At 36.6% G+C, this 13,882-nt stretch overlaps 1 protein-coding gene across 10 annotated transcripts in view; it reads right to left on the reverse strand.

Moving 5' to 3' along the window:
* Positions 1-13,882, reverse strand: part of DLGAP1 (DLG associated protein 1) — an 843,303-nt gene that overhangs the window by 670,393 nt on the left and 159,028 nt on the right. The window contains exon 3 of one of the 10 annotated variants that reach the window (XM_070629774.1): positions 4,032-4,098. The exons of the other annotated variants lie outside the window; for them this stretch is intronic. The gene's annotated coding sequence lies outside the window, so the exon portion shown is untranslated. The remainder of the gene's footprint in view (positions 1-4,031; positions 4,099-13,882) is intronic. 10 annotated transcript variants of the gene reach the window in all.

Below are 13,882 nucleotides of genomic sequence, written 5' to 3' on the forward strand. Positions count from 1 at the left end.
AATATTTCAGTCAACTGTTGTCTTAATCCTATGATTAATGCTGCATGCTACCTGCACACTAACTCTCCTAATCTTTGGAACTTCTAATTTGTAGCAAAGATGGATGAGCTATCAGTGGGAAACTATAAAGATTACTTGCTATTTATCTTTCCCTTGCAGAAATACTTTATTGCCTATAAAATTACTTTGGCAAACTCCACAGTTACATTGTCTGCTTATAATGTTTAACGAGAAACTTCTCCCCGCCTATATATTTTTTTAACAAACACTAGAGTTGGAAGCTATGCTAGTAATCATAAAATCCAATCTTGCAACCAAAGGAAGTATTCCTGTCAGATGATGTATTAATTATCTATCTATTACTTGAGTTTGAGAGCTTATATATTGTTGAAATTATTGGAATACGAAAGTTTGAATTTGATTTCTATTGTTGGAACTCTTAAAAAGAATAAAGACAGCATCTTAAAATAATTTTATTCTATGGTATGGCTAAATAGAAAGCATACCAGGGAAGTAAAAATAGTGAAGGAAGGAAAAAAGGAGATACGAATGTAGACAGACAGGAGTAAATGCTTACTCGATGCTGTCAGGTATCAGGATAATAATTTAGCCAGCTACTCTTGCCACACCTACCATATTTCATCTCTCCTCCCTTCTCTCCTCATAGTGCCAGGTTAACCTTTTACTTTCTAGTTTTAGAGTCAGAGTTGTGGGTTAGAGCTGTTTTAATGTCCTATGACTACAGTTCCATTTATGCCATTTGCACCAAAATCTGGCAGAATTGTTAGGTGTCTGTAAGAATTGTTGAGATAGTAAATATAAAAACTATTATGTTGAGAAGGAATAACTATTTAACTTGAAATACTGCACAAATACATATTGTTATTTTAAAGATAGTATGTTCTACGTCTGCTTATCGCCTAAAAAATATAAGAATTAATGGACTAAAATCAATTATTTAGTAAATTTTTAAGTTGTTCCAATGTCAATTTTAAGCAATTACACATTAGAGAGGAAATCAGTGAAGAATAAGATCAATGATATAAATCATAATGATATTTAAAGAGTTCTTTCATTCACTGCTGTGTTATATATAACTGTTCTTGCCTAGTGATTGGCAGGTATTTGGAGATAATTTGAACAAGGTTTTTAGTAATGCCATATGTCAGAATTGTGAATTATTAAAAATTGGTAAGTCAGAGTAGTCAGTGACTATTAACTGTTAGAATATTAGGAAATCTTTTTTATAAATCTATTGCTATTTATTGAATTTCTGCCAAACCACAGTAAGATAAGAGTAAGCACATCCAAGAAATACCAGCTTGACCTTTCCACACGTCTATTTAATTTTCACATGATACTGAGTCTAAAGTTGATTCTCTGAAAGTAGAAATAATTTCCTTTTGGGAAACAAAATAGAACTGCCATTCATATTCTAATGTTATTTTATTTTCACTTAGGAAAAAAACCATTGCAAAGGAACATTGAAAAAGTCTATTATTGTCACAATCATGAAGGAAAAATGGCAAACGATAAGTCTAGTAACTGAACATCACAGACATTCTACAAATGCATAAATTTATCTAGAAAAGTCCACATCTAACCATGATGACTAGTTGCAAAACTAGATTTCTGAAATAATTTTATCCTGAAGTTTTCTCTCTTTTAAATTGTTTCTAGGGTCCTGCCCCATGGTAAAGTGGTAAAGTTCGCGGGCTGCACTTTGGCGACCCAGAGTTTCACAGGTTCAGATCCTGGATGCAGATCTAGCACCGCTCATCAAGCCATGCTGAGGCGGCGTCCCACACAGCACAACCAGAAGGCCCTACAACTATAATATACAACTATGTACTGGGGGGCTTTGGGGAGGAGAAGAAGAAGAAGGAAAAAAAGAAGATTGGCAACCGGTGTTAGCTCAGCTGTCAATCTTAAAAAAAAAAGACAAAATTGTTCCTAACGTCCTTTTTCTTGCTCTTCTTTAGAAATGGCTTTCCTAGTGCAGCTTGTTTCACGTTAGCAAGCTAATGATTGAAATACAAACTCATGCTCTTCATGATAGGATCCTTCACATTGTATAGTAATATCATTTTAATTTGTTCAGCAGCTCTGTGTGAAAATTTAGTGTCAGACAAAATGATCACAATTTCTCTCACTAGAGGAACCAGATCTCTCTGAGAAAATCAGTTTTGCAGACGGGGCACACTGCTGCATTGTTCAAAGTAATGCTGTGTGACCACCACAGGGCAAATTCACTAACACTCGGCACCTCTCAGGTAGACCGTGTTGCAGTGTTTTTGTTTCATTTTGTCTTCTTCATGGCTGCAGCCTATTGAGAGTAAAATGCACAACAGAACCTCATTCTGCTAGTAGTCAGGAGACATCCTGTTCTCAGTCAGCGAACTTTCTCCTGCCATCTCCTGGGTCACTGTGTATCCCAGAATCTCAAATGGTACCATTTTGGAGAATAGAGAAGTACAAAATATTTAGTATAAGACAAATGATCTGGTAATTTAAAACTTCAGGAAATATTTTTTCATGATAATAATTCATTTCGTGATAAATTCATATTCCACTAAAATGGAATATTTTGGTGGTTGCATCACAAGAAAGTAATAATTTTTAAATATTTGTAATGTTTTTCTTAAGAGGAGCTCTCATTGAACATGAAGGGCCTTACAAAAAACCAACTATACCACAAAAAAGAGAATCACTATTTTTCCTCTATAACAAAAGAACTATCTTTTAGATTATTTATTATATTTGGAAAATGGAAACTCCTAACTCCCCTCACTCTAAATTAAGTTCCCAAAACCTCTGACAAGCATTCTATGGCTATTGCTAATAGATTCCATTTTTTTATTCAGTAGTCAGATGCTTTTTGGTAAGCTTACTTTGCAAAAGTAAAGTTCCAAGAACAATTTTCTATAGAATTCCAGCCATGCATTTTGTGTAGCCATGTCTCAGATGCTCTCCTCAGAGAGAGAATAATATTTCTTATTCACCATGTCCTTTTGTCGTTTGGTCCAATCACTCTAATATTTAGGAAGTAACAGTTTTCATAAGGGCATTTTCCTTTCCCTGTGGATTATGTTCTACAGCACAGACACAGGATTTCAGAGGCAGCTCTCCTGACTCATTCCAGAAGGGCCAAAGACCTGCTGACTCAAAACCCATCTATAAACTGGGGATATTCCTGATTTAGACACTGGTCTGAGATTCTTGGGGTAAAGGGATGCTTTTCTTCATTTGGAACGGAGTTTCTGCAAAATGGTTGCACACTGGAACCATTTGGGAACACTTTATAAAGAACTCAAGCCCAGACCCAATGCCCAGAGATCTGATTTAATTGGTCTGGGGTGAGGCCCAGGAGCCAAGATTTTACATCTCCCCAGGTATTTCTCATATGTAACCATGGCTGCAAACCTCTAGAACAACATTTACCAAGACTTGACACTGATGATCCTGCCTTTTATACTATAACACACTTTCACATACGTGAGTTGACAGGAGATAAGGCAACCTCAAAAAAAATCCTTTGTCTGTTATTCTTTGGGGACAATTAGTATGGATGAAAGAATTCTCCAGATAAGAGAAAACTAGTCTGTCAATGCTGAAATAGTAAATATTTAACTATTTTTGTTGGAAATCTTTCTAATAAATATTACATAATTCCTTGCCCTGAAGAAAATATACTAAACATACTTTAATGTTTTCTTGATGGCTCAATATCACCACTGCAGACATCTGTGATTGTATTATCTTGTCTTTGTGATATATAGGCACCTCTACTAAATGGTCTCAGTTTTGAAAGGATTGGGGGTAATGATTCTTATGATTCATCAGTCCCAATGATTACTTCTTAGTATTTTTAACTGTCTGACCTCACCCATCCATTTCCCTTTGCTTTGCTTTTGCCCTTCCTGCTTCTAATCTAATGATGCCAATATTGATTATGCTGAAATGACTGAATATAACTTGAGAAGGCCTTAAAGCCTGCAAGATCAGGTAATCATGCTTATTAAATCAAGTACCTTGGATGATGCATACAATCCACGGTCAGCAGACTCTGCTGTGAGAACAACAGGGATGTCTATTCTCCTGCAAAGGAAAGCATGTGGACACTATGACCAAATTCTCCCTGAAATTATTTAACAATATTTTTCCTTTCATGACTGTATTCAGGACAATTTAATTTGGCAGAAATTTGACTGCTAGATAAATAGGATATTCTTACATTAAAAATCTAGATTAAAAGAGCCTTGATCTGAATGAGAGATGACTGGAAGTTTCATATAATAAGGAGATGTCCCTGAATATGAGCTGAAGCACTGCCATCCTTCCTGAATGCAAACTAACCCTAACTAAGAATCCCTCTGTCTGATGAAGGACCGGGAGATTGCCCTGTATATAATCCAGTTGATTGCAAAATGACCCAAATAAGAGAAATAACTAAAAATGTAAAGAGAGTGAACACATCTATAGATGACATTTCACAAAATATAGTAACTCAACAACTCTTCCAAGTAGAGGTTCCAGAATTAGTGAGAAAAAATACTACTAGATACAATTACCAAATTTACAGTCCATGTGTATCTCAGCATATTATGCTGTTATCCTCTGAGCTATAATTTCTAATTATGATTTCAATCCAAATCAGAGAACCTAATTTGTAGTTTGGAAAAGATCAGAAGCGGCAGATTGGATTGCACAAAATATTCATCATTAGTCCTAGGTCTAGCTCTAACCCCCAAACACTGAGGTGAATGAGCAATAACTGTGCTAGAAGGTAAGTCAAACAGCCTCATGCAAAGAAAAACCATGTGAATTGCTTGAAAATGCACATATTCATGGTTCCTAGGGGTTTTTTTTTTTTGCATGTGGAGTACATCATCTTTGCAGGGTATATTCCAATTTTATGCAGGTAGAATAATATTTGCATGAATAGTATTAAATGGTATTGATAGTATTAAAATATTACACAGATGGTCCCCGACTTACGATGGTTCAACTTAGGATTTTTCAACTTTACAATGATGAAAGGGATACCCACTCAGTAGAAATTTTACTTTGAATTTTGAAGTCCGGCTTTTTCCCTGGCTAGCAATATGCAGTAGGGTTCTCTCTCATGTTGCTGGCAGTGGTAGCGAGCCACAGCTCCCAGTCAGCCCTGTGATCACGAGCGTGAACAACCGATAGGCTTTCAACCATTCTGTACCTAGACAACCATTCTGTTTTTCACTTTCAGTGCAGTGTTTAATAAATTACATTTGATATTCAACCCTTTCTTATAAAATAGGCTTTATGTTAGATGACTTTGCCTAAGTGTGGGCTAACGTCAGTGTTCTGAGCATGTTTAAGGTAGGCTAGGCTAAGCTATGCCGTTAGGTAGGTTAGGTGTATTAAATACATTTTCAACTTATGATATCTTCAACTTAGGATGGGTTTATTGGGATACAACCCCATTGTAAGTTAAGGAAGATCTGTTCAAGAAATATATATTTATCAAATTTCTTGGAACTATATAATTCTTTGCCTACTTTTGTCCTTAAAACTGCTTCTGAAAAACTCTCACCTATAAACTGCTGTAAGATTTCCTCATCTGTCGCCTTTTAGAAGAATCCATCAAAAAATCACGATGTAAGGTGTGATGTGATTTCAGTTTATTCTACATTTTGTGTTACTTGGGTTAAAGTAAGTAGAGCTTTTATATATGAAATATATACAGAATATGAGATGAATATATATCCTCAAAAAATAATATCCCTGAGGCAGAATTCCCTGTAAAACACACAGAGCAACCAAGCACCCATGGGCTCTATGTTTCTATCTAATATCGCTATCTGCCCTGTGAAGTCACAACAGCTCCAAAACACCTAAAAATATTAGAGTTGGCAAATAACAATCTCGCTGAGCCCCTGGCCTCCAAGCTGTGTTTTGCAAATCAAGACTATTCTTCTGCTATCAGCAGGCCAACATGGGATCCAACTCTGTTGACAGAGATGGTACTCTTTGGAACACCAAATGAGATAAAGAGCAAAAGAGACACAGATTCAATGAATGTAAAAGCATTTCCTGCTTACCTTAACTCTCCTTCTCCCCCTCAAGGAAAACATTTGTAATGGGTTGAATTATGCCCCCCAAAAAGATATGTTCAAGTCTGGATGCCTGGTATCTGCGAATGTAACCATATTTGCAAATAGGTCTTTGTAGATATAATTAGTTGTGATGAGATTGCATTGGATTAGGGTAGCCCCAAATCCAGTGACTGGTGTCCCTGTAAGAAGAGGAAAGGATACACAGAGATACACAAGAGAAGAAGGTCATGTGAAGACAGAGGCAGAAATTGCAGCTACAAGGCAGAGCACAGTAAGGATTGTCAAGAGCCAGCAGACGCTGGGAAGAGTCAAGCAAGTCTTTAGAGAGAGAGAGAGAGTGGTCCTGCCAACACCTTGATTTTGGACTTCTGGCTTCTAGAACTGTGAAAGAATAAATTTCTGTTGTTTGAAGCCCCCCAATTTGTGGTCATTTGTTATGGTAGCCCTAGGAAACTAACACGGCATTGAAACCTAAACTTCCTGTTTTAACAAGTTTGGGAGGGAAGAAGGGAAACAATCCCTCCTTAACCTCTCACCATGTTGGGAAATGACTTGATCTCTTACACTGCCAACCCATCCCAGCTTTTCCCTCCTGCATCCCCAGCACCCACAGGTCTCTTCTTGGAGGTTCGCTTTTCTTTTCCTGGTTTTGGTGGAACCAGAAAATCCCTCCAACACTTCACCCTGCACCACTAGCAATTATCTGACGTATGTTCAAAGCACAGCATTACAATTATGTTTGCATGCTGACTTTACAGTTTGTGGGATTTTTAAATCCTTTAGTGATAATAAAATCATATGCAAGTCTGATTGCAGATCTGTATTTTACAATTTTAAGTAAATATAAATAAAAGTGTTGCCAATAAACATTTCTAGTTTTCCTAGATTGGGCATTATGCAGGAAAAGATTGTCCACTATGTGGGATGGAACAACAAACTTTCCTTCGGGGCATGCCTGACCCTAGACTGTATGAGGAGTTTCTTCTGAGATAATGAGATAGCACTTCTTTTTGGTTACATCCAAATTTACACCAATAGCTGGTAAGAATATATTCCATCAGAAAAAAGTTAAAACTCAGAAGAGGCTTACCAAAGACACTCACATACTTTCCCAGTTGAACTGAGATCGTCCTGGCATTACCCAGCTAGTCAGTAGTACTGCTCTTTCCCCATGATTTACTACAGGGAATGTCTTCTGCAAGACTTAGTGGCCCTGACTGAGCAGAGGATGCCAGGCATTTGCTGGCTGTACACAGATAACTGACAATTATACTGGACTGATGGAGATTTGTGGACTTCTTTTCTTTCTCCATCTACTGACTGACCATTTTTTCCTTTACTCTGTTCATTAGATTCCCTGCTAAAGAACAAAACTCAGACACGTTAATTTTATCAGTTGCCCTCATATAACATTAAAAAAGAGAAGACATGTTATCATGTTATTTTGTTAAACTAAGATTTGCAGCTATTCAGTGGATTCCATTTGTCTACGCGAATTCTGTTCCCCATCACTTTTTTTTAAACAGCTTTCTTATGAAATAATTCACACATCATTCAATTCACCCATTTAAATTGTATAATTCAATGTTTTATAGTATAGTCAAAGATATATGCAACCGTTACTACAGTCAATTTTAGAACATTTTCCTCATCTCTAAAACAATCCCCGTACCCTTTTGGCTATCATCTCCCCACCCCAACCTCCTATCATCCCCGTGCCCTGCAGCCCTAAACAAACATTAATCTGCTTTCTGTCTTTATAGATTTCTGTCTTCTGGACATTTCATATGAATGGAATCATATAATATATAGTCTTTTGTGTCTCGCTTCTTTCATTTAGCATAAAGTTTACAAGATCCATCCATGCTGCGGCACGCAGCAGTACTCCATCGCTTTTCATGGCCAAATAATATTCTATGGATAGAACACATTGTTTCTTTATCCATTTGTCAGCTGATAGACATTTTAGTTGTTTCTACCTTTTGGCTATTAGGAATATAAACATAAGTGTACAAGTTTTTATGTGGACATATGTTTTCATTTTTCTTGAGTACAGAAATAGGAGTGGAGTTGCAGGGTCATATAGCAACTCTACGTTTAATCATCTGAAGAACCGTCAGACTATTTTCCAAAGCAGCTGCACCATTTTACATTCCCACCAGCAGTTTGAGAGTTTAGATTTCTCCACATCCTAGCTACCTTGTTATCATCTGACTTGTTATTTACCTCACATTGTGCTCATTGTGCGTTTGATCTGCATTTCCCTGATGACTAAAGATATTGAGGATCTTTTCACGTGCTTACTGGTCATTTGTATACCTGCCTTGGAGACATCCTTTGCCCAATTTTTAATTGCATGGTCTTTTTATTATTGAGTTGTCAGAATTCTTTATATATTCTAGATACAATTCCCTTATCATATACGACTTGCAAATATTCTCTCCCATTCTTTGGGCTGTCTTTTCACTTCCTCTGTGGTGTCCACTGGAGCACAAAAGTTTTTAATTTTGATAAAGTCCAATTTACCTATTTCTTGTTGTTACTGTTGATGCTTTTGGTGTCATGTCTAAGGATCTTTTGCCAAATCCAACGTTATGAAGATTTATCCGCATGTTTTCTTCTTATAGTTTTAGTTCATATATTTAGGTCTGTGATCTATTTTGAGTTAATTTTTATAAATCCAATTTGTTGCTGTACAATTGTCCATAACAGTCTCTTACGTTTTTTATTTTTGTAAAATTAGTGGTAATATTCCCACTTTCATTTCTGATTTTAGTAATTTTAGTCTTCTCTCTTTTCCTTGGTCAGTCTAGCTATAGGTTTGTCAATTTTGTTGATGTTTTCAAATCACCAGCTCTTAGACTCATCAATTTTCTCTATCATTTTTCTATTCTCTATTTGACTAATTTCTGCTTGAATCTTTATTTCTTCTTTCTCCTTGCTTTAGATTTAACTTGCTCTTTATTTTTCCATTGTCTTAAAGTAAAAGGTTAGTTATTGGTTTAACACTTTCTTCTTTCGAAAGAGAGCATTTATAGCTATACCTTTCCCTCTAAGCAAGGCTTTATCTGCACTGCAGCAATTTTAGTGTGTTCTGTCTTCATTTTCGTTCATCTCAGAGTATGTTCTGATTTCCCTTTCTTTTTTTTTAAAGATTTTATTTTTCCTTTTTCTCCCCAAAGCCCCCGAGTACACAGCTGTATGTTCTTAGTTGTGAGTCCTTCCAGTTGTGGCATGTGGGATGCTGCCTCAGCACGGCTTGATGCGTGGTGCCATGTTGGCACCCAGGATCCAAACTGGCGAAACCCTCGGCCGTTGCAGCAGAGCGCTCGAACTTAACCACTCAGTGACAGGGCTGGCCCCTGATTTCCCTTTTGATTTCTTCTTCAACCCACTGGTCATTAGGAGTTTGCTGCATAATTTCCATATATTTGTGAGTTTCCCAAATCTTTTACTGCTACTGATTTCTAATTTCATTCCACTGTGATCAGAGAACATACTTTGTATTATTTCTAGCCTCTTAAAATTAGTGAGGTTTGCTTTACAGCCTAACTTCTGGTTTATCTTGGAAAATGTTCCATTTCCCTGTCACTTTGGATAGTCAAAAATTTACCCAATATCTTTAGTGTAAATTAAAGCCTAAGTAATTTACACCTACTTCTCCACTAGGATATGACTTGCATTAGAGGCTTTAGTATTAAGATCAGGCTGTGTTTACTCAAATGTAAAGGAACCTTTACAAGGTTCAAGTAGATGTAAACAACCTATCCATGCAGGAGGGCTTCATTTTAAGGAAGTGCAGAACCTGGTACTTGTTGCAATTCAATCAAATCATTATTCTGATAGCTATGATTGAGGAACCCTCAACTATAATTGAGTATTTATTTATTTTTTGCTGAGGAAGACTCACCCTGAGCTAACATCTGCTGCCAATCTTCCTCCTTTTCTTTGTTTGAAGAAGATTAGCTCTGAGCTAAGATCTGTGGCAGTCTTCCTCTGTTTTGTATGTGGGTCACTGTCACAGCATGGCTGACAAGTAGTGTAGGTCTGCACCTGGGATCCGAACCCACAAACCTGGGCTGCCAAAGTGGAGCACACTGAACTTAACCACTTGGCCACAGGGCCAGCCTTTTATTGAGTATTTAAATACAGAGGTCTAAATGCGTAACAAGTAGAAATGATGAAATAAAACCAGTTCTTAACCATGAATATTCCAAGACAAATGAGACTTTGCTGATCAATTAAGATGAACACATTGGTATTATGCAACTAAATAATTTGCATCACCCATGCCCCCTGAGCCATCACTTTTTGAAATTTAAGAAAAAATTCTTCCCAGGAATTTGTCTGAAATGGGACTGACTTCTCATTTGGGCAGTTGGTGAATTAATCTGGAAATATATAATAACGTTATCTCTATCTGGTGCATACTATAATCAGTTTTATAAATTGTAGTTAATAATAATGAAACAGGATCAAAACACATTTTAAAATTTTATGCTTTTCATTACTTTCATTAATGCATCTGGTCCCCATTATTTCTCTAGCATCTTCAACCACTATTGTCCACTCACTCCACTCCAGCAACACTGGTTACTTTGCTATTCCAGGAACTCTCCCGTTTTGGCACTGGGTGTTCCCTCTCCAAGGAATACTCTTTCCTCAGACAGCCACATGGTGAATTCCTCACTTCCTTCAAGCCTTTGCTCAAGTGTCACCTTCTCAAAGAAGTGTATATGTATTAAAAATCCTATTTAAAATTTCAACCTACCCCTATATCTCTCCTTATGCCTGGAACTCTTGATTCCCTTACTAATAAAAAATTTCCATATTGCACAGAATTTATCATTTTCTAATAGACTATATAATTTACTTGTTTATTATGTGTATTTTTTTGGTCCTTCTCTCCTTGCTAGAATGTAAATCCTAAGGAAATGGGATTTTAGCTATTCTTTTTTTTTTCCTCTTAAATATCATAAGTGCCCAGAGCACAGCTTGGCTCATTCTCATAAGAAATAGTTATTGAGCACATACTATGTGCTACCCATTGTGCAGAGCCATATTGTTACATTGTGTGTAAAAACTCATATGTTTTCTATTTTTGTAGAGTTTATCTTTGAGTGGGAGAGATGGACATTAATCAATAGTAACCCATAACAAATTGTAAACTGAGATACATATGTATTTTGAAGGAAATAGTGCTATGGAAATACAACAAAGGAACAGCTTCTGTATTTGGAGGTAGAGTTCATTGGTTAGGAAAGCTTTTGCTCAAATATCAGAAAATTATTCTTGAACTGAGATAGGACATATAACTAGGAGTTAACCAGAGAAAGAGAGTAAAGGAGAGACTTTCCAAGGAAAGAACATGTGCAAACGTCCTGGAGGCAGTGGGAACAAAGAGAGAGGGAGGAGTACGTGGGGTAGCAAGTGGGTAGGAAGAACCTGGCCAGATAAACCCTTGTGGGCTGTGCGATGGTTGTGGTCATTGTCAACAAAAACGGGAAACCACGGACATTTGGGGTCTTTTGAGGGGGGGCAGTGGGGAGTGAGGAGGCATGAGAGATATGATCATGATTATGCTATGGTGAAACTGCTTTGGCTACAGTCTGAGGAATTATAATGAGCTCTCTTGATTATTTGGGATCTTTTCAGAGTTTCTGTTTATAGACAGAAGTTAAAATAAATCAAACAATTGTATTTTCCCATAGTAAGGAGTATTTCCTGGTAAAAGTACAATATGTCTTACAGTATGATTCTACCAGTAAATAATTTTCAAATTCTATTTTTTATTTTGTAAGGTCAGTGAAACTCAAGCAATGAATATCTGGCCCTCTAAATTCTACATGACACCTTTAACCTATATATAAGGCTTAAATAAGAAATATAGTTTATATGTATCTGACTATAGAATACATGTACGCATGAATATAAATATGTAATATTTAAAGGAATGTGTATCTTAAATTACCTGTTAAATATGCATGAATATTGGTTCCCACTTATTACATAGTTCAGCTGCTTGTGAGACTTCACTGAATAGTTTCTAACCCATAAATAAATTTTCTTAGTAGCTTAGTTCATGCTGAGTTTTAAAAAGAAGAAAAAGTTGAAATAAAATGTTGTCACCAGAACAGCAGGAAGTTTTTTTTTTCCCTTCCCAGTATAACGGTCTTTTGATCATCTTTCTGTGCATGTAAGTGATATAGAGGATTGTGAAAAATAGCCATGCTCCAACCGAGGATTGTGTGCAATGGGGGTCCTCATGCTCCAATCATACTGTGAGCTTCTTCCATCAGAAAGAACCTTAATAAACACATGAAATTACACAGTTTTATTTAACCTAAAACTGGATTACAGAATTCTTAAATTTTTAATTACAATCCAATTTCACAAATGGAGACTGTGTGTGTGTGTGTGTGTGTGTGTGTGTGTTTTAAGCCGGTGTGCACTGTTGAGCTGTAATTCCAATTCTGATAATTTCAGGATGTCACGGTTACTTTGAACCCAAGGCATGTTAGCATTCTGAAAGTAAGAATAGTACGTGTGGGTTTTATGTGGGGGAAGATATACGTCAAGCATTCCGTGAAAGATGTCTAGCAGATTAGCATACGAACCACAGACTATTTTTTCATCTTAAAAGAAACCTGCCCTGAACTAGCTATGCATAAAAAGCCATTTTGTAATTGCACTTGCCATGACTATCATTTTTGGGTTATTTAGTGCTAATTATTTTTTGTGGATTGCCATCACATATTACTGTAACCCAGTTTCCAGAGATACTACTGTGATAGAACTCAGCAGGGATAACACAAAGCTATCTTCTACTCTCACTTTATGTATTTTGACAGTTTGAATTTTTTTTGCCCAAATAACAATGATATTTGCATTAAATCACATTCTTCATGGATTTTCAGTCACTGGAAATAGGATGTCTGCCCTCACTCTGTGCCCACTCCTCTAAGAGCCTTTTCCCCCACCTTCTTTATCTTACACATCTACTACTGAATAGTCCTTTAGTTAGGGGACCTGACAAGCGAGAGAGAGTGAGCTTTTGATTTTTTGGACTCCTGGACATGCCCAAATTCATTTAGGGGAGAAAAACAGCCCTCCTTACCCTTGTTTCTTTATTATTCTTTGGTTGTTGCTGTTTAGTATTTGGTGGTAATATTTTCATTGCAAATCTGTAGTTTTTAATATACGGCATGTTATATAGGTTAAGTACATATATAAGTGGGTTATTTCGTATTGATACACTACTTCTATTCTCAGAATGATAATCTAAAAGACTGCTATAATCCTCTTAAGTAGACAACAAGAAAAATCTTTAATTACTTCTTTTCCCCAAAACAAACAAAAAGCATTCCTTAACCTTGGATCAGTTGTAAACACTAGTACTACACTTTGTCTATCTGCTGACTCAGGCTGGAATCCTGCGGGAGGCAGCCATGTGTGAAGGCAATGATGGTGTGGGCTGTGGTGACGTGGGCCATGGTGATGTGGGCCATGGTGACGTGGGCAACAGTAACATGAGGAACAAGCATTGAAGGAGGAAACAGCAGACCTGGATTGAGGTTCTTAATGGTTCTTTTTAGCTGTGTAAGTGGACTCAGGTCACTTAAATTTTCTGTGTTTCTTCTTCCATGAAATAGGGATAACAACACTTCACAGAGTAATCTGAGTAAGATCTTTGGAAATATATTATCAAATGGAAAACCTTAAACGTCCATAAAGTTTTAGTTTTTAACATTAGATTAAGAACAAAAGTAACACTGGCATTTACTAAT

The sequence above is a fragment of the Equus przewalskii genome, chromosome 7 (assembly GCF_037783145.1).
Source record: "Equus przewalskii isolate Varuska chromosome 7, EquPr2, whole genome shotgun sequence".
Lineage (NCBI taxonomy): Eukaryota > Metazoa > Chordata > Mammalia > Perissodactyla > Equidae > Equus > Equus przewalskii.